Raw genomic sequence first — 19895 nt, forward strand, 5'->3', positions numbered from 1 at the left:
TTTTTCTGGTTCCTTCTCATTTGGGTAGATTATTTCTTTTAATTATTCTTGAATTTATTTTATATTTTATTCTGTGTGTGTGTTTAATTTCTTTTTTGCCCCTTGAGAATGTTACTTTACTGTGTATAATTTATTGTAGCCTAATTTGTGTAAGGGTTATTGATGAGTTTAAAATGAAGAAACTGAGGCCAGTGCAAAAAAATAAATGCCAGTTTATTTAGCTCCTGGGGGAGGTTCTATGGTCTGGGCAAAGGGGGCCAGAGAAGTCGGGCTGACTTCCTGGGGTGTGGGGTTTTTGTGGCTGTGAGTAAGGAGCAACAGCAGGGTGCTCTGACTGGCTCCAGGGGAGCAGGATTGGGACGGGGTGGGCCGCTATTGGTTGGCGGGTTGTTGGGCGGGTTTTTCTAGCGCAACAGCCGGCCAGGGTTGCATCAGCTGGAGCCTTCCAGGGGAACCCTGCGCAGAGCTAGGTGTCGAGTGCAGAGGCAGGTGCCGGGAGCAGAGATCGATGCCGAGTGCAGAGATTGGTGCTGGGTGCAGAGTTAGGTGCCCGGTGCAGAATAGGTGGGTGTGTCCCGTCTCCCAGCAAAGCAGCCTGCAATTTGGCTTTTGCTTTTGGTGCTTTCAGTAGTGAAGACTCTTTTTGACTTTCTTGATTATAGAGACTCTTAGTATGATGACTTTCTCAGATACTGATTGTAGTTGCAATGCGCTCGGTGGTGAGCAAGGTCACCACCTCCTATAGGTCTTAAACTGCAGACATCTTGAAGCTTGCCTCATTATTCCTTGACGTATACTTTTTTTTTTTTTTTTTTTGAGACGGAGTTGTGCTGTTGTTTCCCAGGCTACAGTGCAATGCCACGGTCTTGGCTCACTGTAACCTCCGCCTCCCAGGTTCAAGCAATTCTCCTGCCTCACCGTCCTGAGTGGCTGGGATTACAGGCATCTGCCACCATGGCTGGTTAATTTTTGTATTTTTGCAGAGATGAGGTGTAATCATGTTGGCCAGGCTACTCTTGGAACTCCTGACCTCAGATGATCATCCCTTCTTAGCCTCCCAAAATGCTGGGATTGCAGACATGAGCCACCACACCCGGGTGATGTATACTTTTTTTTTTTTAATACTTTTTTATTTTTAATTTTTTCTGCAGTATTTTATTTGCTGGCTTGAATTGTTCAGTCTTTAGGCCAGTAGGAGAGGTGTTCCTGGATAGAAACCAGTTGTGGCTAAAGCAGGTGAGTAAATGGCAATACTCAATGGTGGACAGAGGAACAGCCTTGACAGAAGTAGTAGCTGGGAGAGCCCTCACTGAAGCATACTGAGGTGTTATCACAAATAAGGGGGAACCATCTCAGATCCCCTGCGAGGCCAGCAGGGAAGCGATCCATCTTACAGACACATTCCTATCCCAGGGTTGTGGCTCTTCAGATCAGACAGGAACCTTTTTTTTTTTCCTCTTTCTTTTGAGATGGAGTCTTGCTCTGTCACCCAGGCTGGAGTGCAGTGGCACAATCTTGGCTCACTGCAACCTCTGCTTCCTGGGTTGAAGTGATGCTCCTGCCTCAGCCTCCTGAGTAGCTGGGATTACAGGTATCCACCACCACACCCAGCTACTTTTTGTATTTTTAGTAGAGATGAAGTTTCACCATGTTGGCCAGGCTGATCTCGAACTCCTGACCTCAGGTGATCCATCCACCTTGGCCTCCCAAGTGTTGGGATTACAGGTGTGAGCCACCATGACCAGCCCAGCAGATACCTTTTTTTTTTTAATCTGCAGAAATGTTGATGTTCCAAGCAGAAAGGAATTGTGACTGTACCTCTCATGCAAGCCTGAATCTAGAGGGTACTCCACCTGTGGGGATTCAGTCACTCTGCAGTGGTCCAGAAAGGCTATCTATAGGTGCACCCACACCAAGCTCCTGTGAGAGAAGCTCCAGTTATTTCACAGTCGTGGATGAGGGGGAAAAGTAGTTTCCTTTTCCAAGACTCTTCATGAGCACCAGGTCTGCCTGTCTGCTGGAGTAGAGCTGCAGACTATCCCAGCTGAGCCCAGCACTGCAACTGTGCAACTGCTGAAAGAAACTTCCCACCAGTGCGAGATCTGGGATTCCAGGCTTGCCATTTGGGTTTTTTTGTCTCACTGTGTGCTCTCTTAATGTGGGGGACTCCCTCTTCCCTGGAGGTAGGAGTCCCTGAGAGCCAAACTACTGGGACTCCTGTTGTTCCTCACCGAGTGAGCCTGCCCCACACTTCCGGCTGGTGCTGGGGAATGCCTGCAAAGACTCCAGTGATGTGACCTGTCTTCACCCTTCTCAGCAGTGGGTGCCAGCATGCATTCTGATAGGGTGGCAAGGGTTGGTTATAGTCTTAGTTTGTTGGCTTTCTCAAATTCTGGTTGTAATAGTAATGAACTGGTCCTGTGGACAGACTTGGGACCTTCTGGTTAGCCTGGGTGGTGCAGGCTGTAGTGATAGCTCAGCTTATGCACAGGTTTTCTCTTTCCTGGGTGCTGTGTTATTCTACCTGTGGATGCTGTAATGGGCTGTGTTGGTTGGCTTTCAGCCACAAGGTGATGCTCTCAAGAGAGTGGCAGCTGCCTTAGTAGTAGTGAAATGTGTGCTTGCTTTATGTTACCCAGGGGATGTACTCTGGTTTCCAGGTGATGGATGGGGCTCCCAGAAGTTCTGTCCTTTGTGTTAAGCTACTGGGGCAGGTCAAGGGGGCTAAGTTAGGTTGGGGCTGGGTCAGGCAGGTTCTTGCTCTGGCTGTGTGTACAGGGCAAGCAGAGGCCCCTGTGGAGGTGAGGGGACTGGTTCTCTGGCCACTGGGGTGATGTTCCAGGAAGGAATGTCGCTTCTGCTGCACAGAAAAGTTTGTTCAGGGAGTTGGGAGTAGCAGACAGCAGGAAGCCTCACCCAGCTCCCATGCAGTTGGTCAGGCAGGTGTCTTACCTGCAGTGTTCACTAGCATTTAGCTAAATTTGAGGCAGTCTATGCTCAAGACTGCCCCAGGCCATAATTCTTTTCCCTGGAGACAGGCCATGCCACTCCTCATCTTCCCACAAAGCTGGGGTGCCCAGCTCCTGTGCCTGTGGCTGCAGCAATTTCAAGGAAAGTGCTTCCCACTCACCCCGTGGTTCTCCCAAAGGGAGTTTGTCCTCACTTGAGATTATATTATGAATTTCACTTGAGAGCTTCTTTCAAACTTCTGCCACTGCGTGAGTTGGTTGGCAGACTTCTCTGAGGTCCCCTGTCATGTAGAATCAGGAATGGCTTCCCTCCATCTGTGTTGAAGACTGGAAATGCGTGCAAGGCTCTTCTTGCTGCTGTACCTACTTTTACATACCCCACTGTTTGCTCTATCAGTTCCCGCACTGGGTAGGATGAAGTCTGGATTGCCAGGTTTCCCGGTGAGAGTATGTACCCTGGACGCAGTCTCTCTCTCTCTCTCTCACACACACTCTAGAGACTTACAGTTTTTCCACCTGCCTCACAATGTAGGCTGTAGCCTGCAGCTTCTTTCAAAGAGTTCGTGGTTCTTCCTATTTTCCTGTTAAGTTCCTGCATGGCTCCTTGGAAAAAAGTTAACAGTGTGAATTTCTACTTACTATTTTGTCTTTCCAAGTGGGAGAGGCTGCCTCTAATCTGCCAGTTTGGTCACGTTGCCCCAGATGAACATTCAAATTGCAAACCTTTAACTTTAATTCCCATTAGTGTTACTTATGACCACATGATAAAATGAGTTTCAGTTAAATTTAGACTGGTTAGTATGGGAGATGTTTAAAAAATCTTCCTCACCAAATAGATAAGATTCCACTTAATCGTTTTATCTATATTTATGAATACAGGTTTTTACCATTCATTGTAAACATGAACACTACTAGATTGTGGAGGAACATTAAAGAAATTTTTCTCAATTTGGAATTAAGGGCACTCAGCAGTGACCTAGAAATCAGACATGCTTGATTGAAATGGTTAGTAGGGAAATGAAGATCTTTCATGTTAGGTGCTAGCTTTATGATTCTCAGAAACCAACTGGTACTTTAAGGAACCTTGGGTTCAGGCTACTCCTAATTATCTCCTTCTTTCTTCTTGCTGAGTTCTATTCCATACTTGTAGGAAATAAACTTCTGGGAAAACTTAATTTTAGTCTTTAATTATACTGAAATGCATAAGTAGAAACATTAATTTCTTTACAGTTTTTTTTTTTTTTTTTTTTTTTTTAGACAGAGTCTCCCTCTGTCACCCAAGCTGGGTTGCTGTGGTGTGATCTCAGCTCACTGCAGCCTCTGCCTCCCAGGTTCTAGCGATTCTCCTCCTCAGCTTCCTGAGTAGCTGGATCATAGGCACACGCCACCATGCCGGCTAAGTTTTGTATTTTTAGTAGAGAGAGTGTTTGACCATGTTGGCCAGGATGGTCTCCATCTCCTGACCTCGTGACCCACCTGCCTCAGCTTCCCAAAGTGTTGGGATTACAGGCGTGAGCCATGGCGCCTGGCTGTAGATGTATTTTTAAAAAGGATATTGTTTCTGTTTGTAATGCTTTAGTTCCAGTATTATGCTTTCTATACCTTCCTATAAAATCACTCCTCAAGGGAGAACAGAGGGAAGCCACACCCCACGCCAAACACCTACTCCTCTTTCCTAATAAGACTAATCACTACGTAACTTCATTCTGGTATTGACAAGCCAAAATTTCATTAATGTGTATTTTTTACTTTATTCTGTAATATATTTGTATTTGTTTTCACATGAAAGTAATAATAAAGAAGTGCTGTGCTTATCCAGTTTTATTCCACTACAGGATACACATATCTTAAGAAGACTTTACTCTGGATGCTTTTGGTCTCATTCATCTGTTTATGGAAAACTAGCTAATTGCCTTTTATATAATAAGTCCAAATCTGTTTGTTGAACAGTGAACAAAATAGGCCGACATTTATGTTTTCATAGAATTTAGGTTCTAAGGGAGGGGGTTGCTAGTGGCAGATTAGTGAGTAAAATATGCTGTGGGTTAAATAGTGATAAATGCTAGGGTGTAAGAGTGTGTGTGTGCACACGTATATGTGGAGACTGAAGACAATGTTTACTCCTATCCCATCCCAACCACAAACCTGGTAGCAATTAGGGCACAAACTTTACATCATTTATTATAAAAGTCACTAACCTTGAATCACAGTGGGCTGGGTCCCTACACTGCATAGCATCTGAACATGAATGTGAGTCTTAGATTACAGACAATTTTCCATACTTAAAAAGTTATGGGCGCATGGAAAAAACAGTAACAGTATACACACAATTTTATTTCTCACTTTTACATCTCTTCTCATGAGTTTTCATTCTGTAAATGCAGAGAGAGATGAGTACTATCTTGTTCATTATCTGGAGAGCCCTTGCCAAAATACTGCCCACAATTCCACTGTTTGAGCATTTCTAGGGTTTTCAGATGGCTTCTGTAAATAAGCAGCTGCTGGTAGCCATTGTCAGCTCACTGTCTTGTTTTAGGTTTACAGCCTCTGCCAAAAACAAACCCAAGGGACTGGTGGTAGGTTGAAGGTTTTAGGCCCTGTATATGCAGGAACGAAAAACTAAGAAAGAACTTACTTCTTATTTCCCACTGTCATAATAGTGACAACAGAGATCTATTTACAAAGTAGGTTTTTCATGGTGTTAGGGTTTTGTGGTATTCAAAGATAGGAAAAGGAAGTTGAGGCAGAGTAGTATATGCTGTTTGTCTCATTAGGTTACTAACTTTTTGAGGTTAGGGATAATGCTCTTCCTTAATTGACAATGTCATGCTTTATGTAATGTCATTATTTAATATGACTGATGGAAATATAAAATATAAAGATACAGTATAACTCAGCTGAGTCTAAGTTTCACAGTTTTAATATTTTAACATTTCTAAAATTGGATAAAGGCCTTACAATGTATCATCTTTGACCAGGCATGGTGGGTCATGCCTGTAATCCCAGCACTTTGGGAAGCTAAGGCAGGAGGATGGTGTGAGGCCAGGAGCTCGAGACCAGCCTGGGCAACATAGTAAGACCTCGCTTCTACAAATTTTTTTTTTTTAAAATTAGTTGGGCATGGTGTCACATGTCTGTAGTCCTAGCTCTTCAGTAGGCTGAGGAGGGAGGATAGCTTGAGCCCAGGCAGTTGAAGCTGTAGTGAGCAATGATCATGCCACACTGCACTTTGGCCTGGGCAACAGAGCAAGACCCTGTTTCAAAATAAGTATTTTAAATAGAATTTATCATCTCAGAATGTATGAACTGTGGAAAATAAATATGACAGCACCTAAAATTTGTAGTATTTGTGGAACCGATGATAAGAAGTTTTGAAGTAAGCCAAAAATACTTGGAGAGGTGAAAATAACATATATATTTGTTAAGTTTTTTAGTTGAATGGTGACCTAATCATAGGCTGATTACATGCTGATTAATTAAAGCCTGGCATAAATTGTGTGTATCATTTGTATGGAAGTCTCTATTATTTGCAGTGATATGATAATTAGAAATAACGTGTCTTCCAAAGCTTGGAACACTCGACAGCCAGATGTAGTTGTACAAGTTGACACAGTTGGAATTCCTCAGTTCTGGTTGCTAAATAAAAATCTTCACTATTCAGAATCACAGCGGGCAGTTGCTATCTGTGTACAGATCATTGAAGTACATACATGTTAATGGCTCAGATAAACAGCACAGCATTTTAGGTGAATAAGTTTTACTTTGTGCTTAGTTTTTGGAATAAAAGATTGAGATTTAATTTTATGCTTTCTGATCCGTATCATTAATCACCCCATATTAATAAAAATAATACTTCAAACATGAGATGCATATCTTCTTCAAAGATATTTATAGGTTTTTATAATAATCATTCCATGTAAATATATAATACATTGGCATTTAAAATAGTTACATGGTAAGAATATAGGAAGAGCAATAAGAATGAGAGTTTTTCAAGTGAGAAGATTATAAATAAGACATGAAAATTATAAATGATATTGTGAAAATGAAATTTTTGTTTGCTACTGAGTTAAATGCAGTGTGGTAGAATTGTGGGCTTAAAAGGAATATCCATAGTTATTTAAGGTAGTATAGAAAGAGGGTTGATTTGGACATGGCAGATTGAGATTCCTGTCCTGATTCTGTTGTTTGGGTAAGTCACTTAACCTTGAGTCTTAGTTTCCTCATCTGTAAAATGGAGATAATTATCTATACAGCTTATTTCCTCAGCAGGGTTCCAATGAGTTAAGGGCTATAAATATTAATATGATTTGAAAAATCCTATCATGTGCATTTAAGGTGGTAAGATGGCTGTAGTAGGTCAATCTCTTAAAAGTAGAACACACACTTCGAAGTTAAATTAGAACAGAAAAAGTCATAAAATAGTATAGGTCACCAAAAATCATCATCTCTATGGTGATACCTTAAAAATGGGGTGGCTCTACGGGTACATAATGAAATCTGCAACTTAAAAGTGCTGTTTTTCCAAAATAGTCTCAGAAATTGCTTTAGTGTGTCAAAATTGGGTAGGATAGCAGAAAAATGAAGTCTGTAAACATGTGGGATACTGCGTTTCTTGAAATCGACTCACAAAAAAACACTGTGTAGATGGAGAATAATGATCTTTGTGCCTTTACTTCCCTGGCAGCCCAGGCTCAACTCTGCTTGACAGTGTGCTTTTTTGTTTCTCTTTGGAAAAATGAGGCATGATGCCAGCATTCATCCACATCTTGTCCAAGACAGTGGTTTATGTATTCTTTCAGTTACCATTCATTATAAAATATTTCCAGTCTTTAAGAGAACATTAGTCATATTGCTATGTGAAAAGATTCTTTTGCCATAACTGTACTGTTCATGTATAGCCATGACATTATCTAATATTATATACTTTGATTTGATCAAAGAAAAATCAGTAAAAATGTAATAGTGAAAACCCAGATAGGCTGTAACAATAAATGCAGCAACTTAACCCTAGCCACTTAAGCTATGATCACATTCTAAGCTGGTCACTCCATTTAAATTATACTTGGGAAAGTTTTTGGAGGTTTGTGTGAGTATGTTAACTTGTTTCTTTGCTTGGATAAACAGATTTTATTATTGGGTCTGGGAATGTTTTTGTTAAGGCGTGCTGGAATGCAGATATCTATTAACTACTGAAATGTTGCTTTTTTGAAGTTGTAGTAATAAACCCAGTCCTTGGAGGCAGTAAATGTATTGCATAACTTTTATTAATGATGTGTGATGCTGAACAGCTGAGATGAAAATGCACTTAAGTAAATGATCAATTTACTTTTTCGAATAGGGACAATTTGACTGTAATGATTTTTGTTGTCACTATAGTTTTTTCCTTGATTGGCAGGTACTGTGGCTGCATCATGTAATGATGAATTATCTTTTCAGGTCCAGAGAAATAGGCTATATGTAGGTTTAGTAACTGAGAGCAAAGAACTAACATGTCTTTCCAGTCATTGGTTACCTCTTTAAAAATCAATTAATAGTAGTTTTAATTATGATAGTGTATGAAGCTCTTACTATGTGCTGTAATGAACTGTACATGCATGATTTCATTTGCTTATCACAATGATCCTATGAAATAGATGTATTAATATTGTCTCCATTTTATAGACAGGCAAATTGAAACTTTCAGTGCTGAAGTAACCTAGCTCGTCTACCTAGCAAAACAGCATTTAGTGGTGAGTCTGACACCAGTATCCTCACTCTTAATATTTTTTTTAACTGGATCTATTTGTGCTAGATGATTATGCAAGGAAATAAATTTGAGTGTTTTTTTTTTTGTTTTTTGTTTTATTTTTTTAACCGAATGCTCATTCTACCAAGCTTGAATAGACCACCAGAATCGTTTTTATGGTGAATGTTTTGTAATGCAATCTTGAAATTTTAGGTAAGCAGGTAAAATGTCTGGCTGCTTTTGTCAGCAGCCAGGTGTCCCGTACTCACCCCCATAACCCTGCAGCTTGCCAAAAGATCTTAAATGAAAGAACCTTCCAGCCATTCTCTCTGGCTCCTCACCTCTCATCTGCTTGATTTGATGTCCAGATCTTAAGTCTGTGTGTTTGCTGGGGCTCTGGTTTTTCTCTCTTCCTCATAGCACCCTTTACAGCTAGGGGAAGCCTGTTTCTTGGCACCTGGCTTCTTATCTCTAATTGCTCTCTGCCAGTATTAAAAATGCCTTAGTTTACCTCTCCTAAATACTCTGAATTCTCACATTTAGTTCTGTTTATTGACAGCTTTCTGTTTTCAAGGTCCTGTGTTGGGTGCAGTAAAGACTGGAGGGGTGCCCTCTACACCTTGCTCTTCAGGGAGAGTTACAAAACTTAGACACAAAGAAATGTAATAATAAAAGGGAACATTGTCTAGAGTATTTCAGTAGACATACAAAAAAGGAGGTAGAGTAAAATAATGCGGTATTTCTCAAAGATTTCGTGAAGTACATCTAATACCAGAGGAAGGGAAAAATACTCTCTCAGTAGTCTGGGGACATAGCCCAACTGACTCCTCAGTGGAAATATCAGATACAAGCTAATTCTTATGAAAAAGGCTTTATCTGCAATATATGCATTTAAAAAAAATACAACACCATGTAAAATTACTTGGCTTCTTTCTCCCCAGTTTTCAAATAAAAGTTGTAGCCCCAGGAAGGTGCAGTAAGCGCGTCCAGAGCTTTCTGAGCCTCGGACTACATACCATAAGGCACACAGTATTTGGTGTCTGTAATCAGCAGACAGATTGCATGATTTGATTACTTAGGGTAACTGTAAGATTACTTAATCTAGAAAGTGGCAAGTTTCAAAGGTGCTTTAATAGGGCTGAGATTAACCACATCCGCCATCCTCAAGTATAGCCAGGAGGCTCTTGCAGACCAGATCTTGGTATCTTAATGTTATTGTAGCACCTGGAATGTACGATGCAGATTTGCAATCTTGCAGCTGTGCATACCTACTTGAAGACATTTGAAGGTTACAGCAGAGACAGAGGGCGGGTTTCTGAAACGGAGAATGACTTTGTGGATATTGAAAGTTAAGTTTAGATTGGTTTATTTGGCTGGGATTTTGAGTTTGCAAAGAGTAGTTTGAGAGAAAAGATGCGTCAAAAAACAGAAGAAAGATGACATCCTTTATTAGTCTAGTAGGTAACAGCTTAGTATGGTGCTTTAAAATGAAATTAAAGGCTGGGCGCAGTGGCTCACACCTGTAATGCCAGCACTTCGGGAGGCTAAGGTGGGAGGCTCACTTGAGGTAGGGAGTTTGAGACCAGCCTAGCCAACATGGTAAAACCCTGTCTCTACTAAAAATACAAAAAATTAGCTGGGTGAGGTGGTGGGCGCCTGTAATCCCAGCTACTTGGGAGGCTGAGGTTCAATCACGTGAACCTGGGAGGCGGAAGTTGCAGAGAGCCGAGATCGCGCCCCTGCACTCTAGGCTGGGTGACAGAGCAAGACTCTGTCTCAAAAAAAGAGAAGAAACTAGTCATGATTTAACCATAAATGTATTTGACCACCAAGAAGGGCGGGATGGAGAAAGGAAGTTGAAAGCGTGATATGTGATATGGATAGGGTGATATGTGAAGTGAAAAATAAGGTAACACCAAATGCCCTTCCAAAGCCATTGTCTTGGGTGATGGATGCATTAGGTAATAAAAAGAAAAACGGGCTGCAACTGAGGCCAACATACTGAGGCTTTCCCTTACTGAATCTGTTGATGAGAGAGTAAGTTGTAAATGCATGGCAAATACTGGCAAGTGAGTGGCTGTACAGGAGAAGTGGTTGTAGGTAGATAGGCAAACCAGGAAGGCCATGCAAAGCAGGCCAGGCAACCCCTGAGCTACTGGGAAGCTTAGAGAAATTAAACTCCTCGATATTGGGTAACTTAGTATTTGTAGTTAAAGGAAAAAAATAAAAAAGGTAAAAGATATTTCAGAAAATGTTGCTTGGGGTGCCAGCATCTAAACTTAAATGACTACTTAGGTGTGGCCTGTGTATAGAAACACAGCTAGTGCTTTACAAAAAGAAACAGTATTGAGGTAAAACAAGGTGGCTAAAGACAAAGCTGTCTGAAGTCAAGGATCTGAGGAAGAGAAATCTCAGGAGAGGCGGCAGAGGAATCATTATTGAGGCAGAAAGAAACTCTGGAGAACGGCGTTGTGCCACTGTTCTTTACCCACTCTTTTCAAGTTTTTTCCCCAGGGTAGGAAGATGGGTGGTTTATTTTATCCTTTTAACTTTCTATTTTTAACTTGGGTTGTAGCAATATGAAGTCTTTGTGGTTTCTCATTTTTAATTTTTATGGAATTTGTAGGTTTATAGAAACTGGATAAAATCTGGCCAAGTGTTGGTTCCTATTTGTTATTTTTAGGCCGACATCTTCTGGAACTGCTTGCCAGACACATATCATTTATGGGATTACAAACTGTTTGGTCTTCATTAGAGGCCAGCGCCACTATTTATTTTCACTGAAGCTCTCTTGAAGATAGTAATTTAATACCCAGATTAAATATGTTATGCTTACAATGAAAATATTTCATATTCTGTATTTGCCATCATAATAAATAATGGTTTAATAGTTAACATTTGTTGAGAATCAGTATTTCAAGTTTCTGTTCTATACCAAACACTGTGTCAAGCTAGTTTTTTTTTTTTTTTTTTTGAGATGGAGTTTCGCTCTTGTTACCCAGGCTGGAGTCCAATGGCGCGATCTCGGCTCACCGCAACCTCCGCCTCCTGGGCTCAGGCAATTCTCCTGCCTCAGCCTCCTGAGTAGCTGGGATTACAGGCACGTGCCACCACGCCCAGCTAGTTTTTTGTATTTTTAGTAGAGACGGGGTTTCACCATGTTGACCAGGTTGGTCTCGATCTCTCGACCTCGTGATCCACCCACCTCGGCCTCCCAAAGTGCTGGGATTACAGGCTTGAGCCACCGCGCCCGGCCCGTCAAGCTAGTTTTATGTAATATTCATGACAGTCTTGCAAAGGATTAATATCTTCCTTTTGCACATGAGAAGCCTGCAATTCAGAGCGGTGAAGTACTTGCTGTGAAATACAGTGCAGTAAGTGGTGATCCCTGGATTGCCATCCATGTCTGTCTGACCCTTGTGCATGTGTAGTCTGTGACATAAAAAAAGAATGATTGTTTCTAGTCAAAGGACTTCTTTCTGGATCTGAGCACTTTTATCACATAGACATCAAAACAGATGTTTAACTTATATTACCTGCCAGAAAGGTGGATGTATCCACTGCAAAACGGGATGCAGACCCTGAATATACTTCTGTTGTAAAAACGATTTTTGCTTTGAGACGAGTCTCACTCTGTAGCCAGCATGGAGTGCAGTGGTGTGATTGTGGCTCACTGCAACCTCCGTCTCTTGGGTTCAAGCGATTCTCCTGCCTCAGCCTCTGAGTAGCTGGGACTGCAGGCATGCGCCAACATGCCCAGCTAATTTTTGTACTTTTAGTAGAGATGGGGTTTCGACAGGATGGTCTCCATGTCTTGACTTTGTGATCCATCTGCTTCGGCCTTCAAAAGTGTTGACATTATAGGTGTGAGCCACCGCGCAACCAAATGATTTTTTTTTAAGCCTTCACTAAAAGTAGGCTTATTTGATTTACCAACTTCAAAGTGCTCGAACAACCATGCTATTCTAGCCTAGAATACACCACATTAATATAGTGGCCTAGAGTAGTCTGTGCTTTTTTGCGTTTCAGGGGAATGAAGAACAGCATCCGGGCTCCGTTGTTCTCTGGTAATTCTGTCTCCAGTGACCTCCTGTGGACGTGCCCATTGCTTCATGGCAGTGCTTGTCAACGTATTCAAGGAAAGAGAATTCCTTGATTCCATTTCTGTTAGTTACTCAAGTTTCCTTCAGCTCAACTTTTATTTGTTGAATGACTACTACAGACCAAACTTTGTTCTGGGCCTTCTTAATGAAGGCTTTTTAATATCAAAGAACCGCTATTTTCTAGGCATGTATGTAAACTAGAAAATAGCAAAGATTGTGTTTTAAAACTTTTTTCAAGTAAGAGGGATAGAATGTTTTTTACTGGCAGATTTTCATTGTCTTTTACTTCGACTTTGCCACACCCAGTATTCTTCCCTTCCGACTTTTCTCCATTTAACAATCTGACACTCACAGTTCCCTGAGAGCACAATAAACATAACTGCAGTTATTGAAAAAGCAAGGCTTATTTGGTGATTTCTTGACATATTCTGCTGTGTACATGACTCAGGACATTACTCTGCTATGTAATGTACTGTGTTTTTTATTAAGGCTTTCTGTTATATTTGTGTGCATTTTTAGTACCGCAGGCTTTTCAGTAGTTTATAGTGAATTCTTAATGTTAAGAATGCTTTGCCAGTCAGTTTACATTTCTTTCTTTCACTCTTTCTCAGGTATCTGCTTTCTATTAGGCACTAAGGGCAAAGAGAGATGAAGCATGTACACCTACCTTCAAGAAGCCTTCATTTGTGGCATTAGAAAGTAGAGGAATGAGCATGCATTTCCTTTGTCTTTTTAAAAAAATTTATTTATTTATTTTTTCATTTATTTAGAGACATAGTCTCGTTGTGTTACCCAGTCTGGAGTGCAGTGGTGTGATCTTGACTTGCTGCAACCTCCACTCCCTGGGTTCAAGCAGTTCTCCTGCTTCAGTGTTCTGAGTAGCTGGGATTGCAGGCATGTACTACCATGCCCAGCCAATTTTTGCATTTTTAGTAGAGATGGGGTTTCCCCATGTTGGCCAGGCTGGTCTTGAACTCCTGACCTCAAGTGATCTGCCTGCCTCAGCCTCCCAAAGTGCCGGGATTATAGGCGTGAGCCACTGTGCTTGGCTCCTTTGCCTTTTAACATTGTGTTTTATAATGACCATTGTATGTACATTTGCTGCTAGACTATTCCATGCTCAGCATAGCTGGCTCTCTCTCATAGAGTCGAACGCATGGAGGCTTGCTATTTTGAAATTTATACAGCAGGTAAAGGATTTATTAAATACATCGTAAGGCTCATAGCCTTCCCAGTTCTTTCTTCTTCTTCTTCTTCTTTTTTTTTTTTTAAGAGACAGAGCCTCACTCTGTTACCCAGGCTGGGGTATACAGGTATGTTCACAGCTCACTGCAGCCTTGAACACCTTTGCTCAGTGATCCTCCCACCTTAGCCTCCTGAGTAGCTAAGACTACTGGCACAAGCCACCATCTTGGCTACTTAACGTAGCAAGACCTTAACTCTACAAGAAAAGGTTTAAAATTACCCAGCTGATTTTAAACCTTTTCTTGTAGAGTTAAGGTCTTGCCATGTTGCCCAGGTTCAATTTCAGTTCCTGGCCTCAAGTTATCTTTCTGCCTCAACCTTCCAAAGCGTTCAGATTACAGGCATGAGCCACTTTTAATGCCCATCATTCTTTGGGGATTAACTATGACATGCCATGAAAGAGCATCCAGTTTGGGAAGCAGAAAACCTATTCAGGTTGGAGTCCAGCTCTTTGACTCCAGGCAAGTTATACTTAACTTTTCACAGCACTGGCCCTGATAGCTTTGTGTAAGATTTAAATATGTAAGAACTTTTAAAGAGTAAGACATCTTGCCAGTACTATTGCTGCTGTTATTGAAAGTTTATGTTAAAGCTGCTTGTAAGTAGTAAAAATTGTTGTTGTCATCATTATTTCCGAAAGTGAGTAACTCACGTTTTACAAGTGACTATAAAAGCCACATTAGGGGCCTGTAAGAGTGTGAAAGGAAAGGAGGGAGGCTGAAAGTCATCCAGGGGCTTGGAGTATTGATCCAATTTGCAGAAATTGATGGTTTCAACAATTGAGCTGTTGCTTACAAGGTAGGGTCCTGGATACTTAGGTAGTATTCATAGATTGTAAAGCATCCTACTGTTAATATACTACTTAAAATAAGGTGGGTAGGTTAGGTTTACAAATCACTGAGATAAATGGTGAAACCATCACAAGAGAGTCCCAATGTAATGAGCAGTGAAAGGCAGAGACAGTGTCAAGCTGTAAGGGGTCAGAAAGGACTTTTCGGAAAAAATGAGGACTTGAGAGAAATCTTGAAAGAGGAAAAACGTGTGTGTGTGTATATGTGTGTGTGTGTGTATATATATATATATATATATATATATATATATATATTTTTTTTTTTTTACAATGGAGAATGGGAGAAAAGTATGTTCTTAGGTGGAGTAACAGTAAAAACGTAGACAGAAAAGAGCAGTGAGCTTGTTTCAGATAATAACCAGTCCTTAGCTTGGCACAAGTCTTCGTAGATATGGTTTAGTATGTACATGGAAGCTACCCATTTGAAGATTCTAGACATATTATTTTAGACTTCCTGGTACATTGTTACACCTTTCAAGTCCCTGTTCTTATGGAGTGTTCTAACAACTCTACCCCTACACACTCAAGCCAAACGGATCGTGCCTTTTTATTTGCCACTTTGATTTAAGGTCTATGTGCACCCCAGTATGGCAGTGTGCTGAAGTGGGTGTTCTAGCTTGCACCCTGGGTTGAAATCTTGCTTCTGCTGTTTACTAGCTTGTGTGTCACTGTCACCTTGGTGAAGTCACTTAACTTACTCGTGCCTCAGTTTCTTAATCTGTAAAATTGGAGTGATGGTATTTAGTTCTTGCGGCTATGGTGAGGACTAATGGGTTAATTTATATTAAATGCTTACAAAAGTATCAGGTACTAAGGTACTAAGTATGGTTGTTATTAATCTCTGTCAGAGAATTTATCGATTACCCTCTGTTATGATTAATTACATGCTTCATAGTCCTACTGACTGTGCCCTTTAGGAGGAAAGGATATATTCTGTTTTAACCTTTGTGTTCTCATTGCTTTACAATGTCTGCCTCTGTGTGTGAAAAGATGGTAATTCCACATATCTAGACAAATTGCTCCTGTGAGTCTTCCTTAAATCTAATCCCAGAGAATTTGGATTTTGGGAAGAACTACCTTATGCTAATGGACTAACTGGTTGTACTTGTTGTGACGTAAATATATATAGCTCGCTTCCTTAACTAACATTGTAAAAGCAAAACGCTTCTAAAGTCACAGGAGACCTTAGTTCTTAAATCTGTGCGCAAGAAAAGTTGTAACTAAATATTTATTTAATTATAGGTGTTTTGTATTCCTCTAATGAAATGAAGTTTTAGTGTTTCATTAGCATCCTCTAATCATGGAAGCTTGAGGTTAATTCTCATATGAAAACATTGTTGACTAATTAAAGCCCAGTATAACTTCTTCAGAGTTATAACGTGAATGCATGTGAAGACACTCGATGCTTAACTTTCAAGTTAGGTAAATGGGAAGGATGTGGTGTGTGTGTGTGTGTGTTTGTGTATGATGTGAAGCATCTTTACTGTGTACAACTTGCTCACCAATAAATGAATGTTGGTTAGTAATAGGGTGAGACATCCCTGTCTAAACTAGATTGATGGCATGGGATCTTTCATCTTATATTTAAGAGAAAAAGTTGACTCTTTAGTGTGATACATTAAAATTCAAGAAAAAAATCAAAAAATTTATTAGGTTTTAAAATCAAGGTCTTTCTATTATGTGGATGGACTTTATTTAAAAGGTTTTAGAAACAGCTCTTCTGTTTTTTTGCTTGGTAGTGGTTTAGAAACTTTGGTTAGACAATTAGGAAAATACTGTGTCTCATGTGATTTTAAATTAATGGAAGATGTTGGGCTTTCTAATTCAAAATTGCACACTCAGTAGTAGATGGAGCCAAGATTAAAAGCATGAGCTGGATTCTTTATTTTAGAGACTGATTATTATTACAGCCAGAAAATATCCTAAATTCTTTACTTGATGGTTTTTTTGACATCTTCATTACTTCGGCATTAGGAAAATGAGAATAAGTAGGAAGAAGATCAAGAACTCGAACACACTTGAAGTTGAAAATGTGTCATATTTCAGACTTCCCCTTCGTTCTTAGAATTATTTGAACTAGTTGGGAGCCATATTTTCATGTATAATCCTGTCTCTCATTATGCTTTCAGAGGACTGTGAAGGGATCATTCATGCGTTCTTCAGTCCATCCAGTGTTGAAATAGACACCCGTCTCTTTCACAGAAATGCTGAATAATAATACTGTCACAGCTTGATGGCTTTGCAGCGTAGCAAGAAAATTCAAACTGCTATCAGCAGATTGTCTTGAGCACTTTCCAAGGTTATCTAAGGTCCAAGAATTGCCATCTTCATAACTGTAATTTTTCTTTTTCCTTTCTTAGAGTTTGAACATGTACATAGTCAACATGTTCTGAGTGCTTTCTGTTTGTTTGATACTGTTCTAAGTTCTTTTATCTATATTAACTCATATTCTCCTCACTATAAACCTGAGAGGTGGTTTCACTTAACAGATGAGGATACTGAGAGGTTATGGAACTTACCCACAGTCATGACCAACTAATTATTGGTAGAAGCAGGATTCTAACGCAGTTAATCTGCCTTCAGCGCTTATACTGAATGATTTGACAGAATAGCCTTTAAGTGGGCCACTGTGTTCTTGTTGGGGATGGGAATTACTGTCATGCATTCACAGTGAGCTCTGTGAAGGGACAAAACACTACCTTTTTCAGTCAAAGTGCAAGGCCTTGGTAAGTCAAGAACAGTCTGGGAAGAAATGGGAGGCTGTGTCATCAATTCCCTAGGACAGAGCTTCCAATTAGCTCCTCTGAGTTTGAGGGAAGTTCAGAAGAACTCTTGGTGGTGGTGAGGAGGGAAGAGAAGGAAGGATGTCCATTGCAGGGTTCCCAAGCATCTTGATCTGCCTTGTATCCCCAGTCTCAACTCTGCTGTAGGAATTGCATTTGGGACCTTAAACCCAGCAAAGCATAAGGCCTTGATTTTATACTATATATACAAATAAAGGGGTGTTAAATGGAATGCTTTTCCCAAGTCCCAGGGAGAGCACTCAGAATTAAAAATCAAACTGTCTAATGTGTGTTTAAAAAGAAAAGCTTCTCTCAAACTTGAGGTTGGTGGTCTACCGAATTGTCCTTGATGAGTGAATTGGAAGTTCTTTAGCTGACAGTGGTACAACATGTGACCTTCGTGTTTGTAGATCTATTCACTCTTGAGTGCCCACGTTGATAGGTATTTAGGCTTGGGGTTTCATGAATGTGGGGGCTGCCACAGTAAGTCCTGGGGTTATGTCTAGGCATAGGACCAAAATTATTTTGTTAAATAAAAAATACTTTGACATTTGTAAGAATGGTAAGGAAGATGTTATTCAGGACTATCACACAGGCATGAAGACTATGTCAGTAGATGAGAGAGCTCTCGCTCAACTCTAAATACAAGAACATGTGGGAATTTACAGCCAAAAAGCAGGATGTGGGATATTGGGTGGATTGAAAATGACTAAGAAGAGATATCAATGGTAGGATTCCTGCTGAAGATAGGCCACAGACTTCTCCATCAAAGGTGGGGGATGAGGAATTTGAGCAGATACTGAGGGTAGGGGATTCTTTCTAGACTGGCTTAATAGGATCCTTGCTAAAACTGGGCTCTCAGGCCGAGCAAGGTTCAGGGACAAGGTGGAGGCCTAGTCAAAAAGAGGGCTTAAAGGGGCCTGACTAAAATTTGCACAAGGAGGGAGAATTTATCAGTTCCTATTGCTTGATTAAATGTAAGGACTGAGGTAATTAGACCTGAACCCATGGAAAAGAGACACTGTTAAATGAAGTGTAGAGTGAATTCCAGAAAAGTCTGTTTTCTAATTCATGTAGACATCTGTGGCTGAGTTGACATAAATGATCGAGTAGCTCTGAAAGATGCGACCTTTAAGATTTACCTGATGCTGTACTGTGAAGTTGATTTATTTTTGTTTATTAGACTTAAGCAGGTTTATTAAGTGCCAGGCACAGTTTAAACCCTTTGCAAATATTATATAATCCTCAAAACAATTCTATAAGGTGTTTATATCATCTTCCCATTTTATATATAATGATGCATTGTTTAACAACCAGGACACATTTTGAGAAAATGTCCTTAGGCTGTTTTGTCATTGTACAAACATCATAGAATATACTTACACAAGCCTAGATGGTATAGCCTACTACATACCTTGTCTGTATAGGGAAGTAGGCATACCACCTAGGCTACAAACCTTTACAGCACGTTACTCTACTGAATTCTGTAGGCATTGTAACACAATGGCAAGTATGTATTTCTAAACATATCCACACATAGAAGAGGTACAGTAAAAATACAGTAGAAAAGATTTTTTTTAAAGATGCACCTGTGTAGGGCAGCTACAGTAGTCTAATGGAACCACTGTGGAATATGTTGTTTGCTATGCGGTGCTTGACTGTGTGAGGAATCATAGGCCCAGAGGAGTTAAATAATTTGTCCAAGGTCACGCGGCAAGTAAGTGTTGGGGCTTGGATTTCCACCCAGGCAGCCTGGCTCCAGAGCCTGCATTTTAATCACTTGGTTAGGTTGCATCCTGACCTGTTGACTCCCAGGGATTTACTTCTTATTATTCTGGGCTTTTCTTTTTCTGCCCATAAATAAACAATTATTTTTCTGGGTTTAGTCAGACTCTGAGCCTTGTTCAGACTGAAGTCAGGATTGGAGAGCATATTTAATGAGACTCTCAAAGTTATTTGTAAACAGCCTTTCAGGTCATCTTTTACATTCTTGACCAAAATCGGCAGTTTATTGGTAAAAACACATTTCCTACTTTTTTCACAGTTTGTGCAGAAAATTATTGATGACTCTTTATAATCAACTGTTGGCTTTTTTTCCTTCACCAGCAAGCTCAGTAGAATTCTGTCTTAAAAAAAAATGCTCCATTAGCTGAACAATGCGAACACATGGCCACGGGGAGGGGAACAACATACACTGGGGCCTGTTTTCGGAGTAGG

The 19895-nt window shown here is 40.4% G+C and overlaps 1 protein-coding gene across 4 annotated transcripts in view; it reads left to right on the top strand.

The window, feature by feature from the left end:
- Nucleotides 1-19895, top strand: part of ARHGAP42 (Rho GTPase activating protein 42) — a 303129-nt gene that overhangs the window by 59070 nt on the left and 224164 nt on the right. Inside the window, exon 1 of one of the 4 annotated variants that reach the window (XM_074400465.1) lies at nucleotides 366-8701. The exons of the other annotated variants lie outside the window; for them this stretch is intronic. The gene's annotated coding sequence lies outside the window, so the exon portion shown is untranslated. Of the gene's footprint in view, nucleotides 1-365; nucleotides 8702-19895 lie in introns of those variants that run through there. 4 annotated transcript variants of the gene reach the window in all.

This window comes from Saimiri boliviensis, chromosome 6 (assembly GCF_048565385.1).
Source record: "Saimiri boliviensis isolate mSaiBol1 chromosome 6, mSaiBol1.pri, whole genome shotgun sequence".
In the NCBI taxonomy this organism is placed as follows: domain Eukaryota; kingdom Metazoa; phylum Chordata; class Mammalia; order Primates; family Cebidae; genus Saimiri; species Saimiri boliviensis.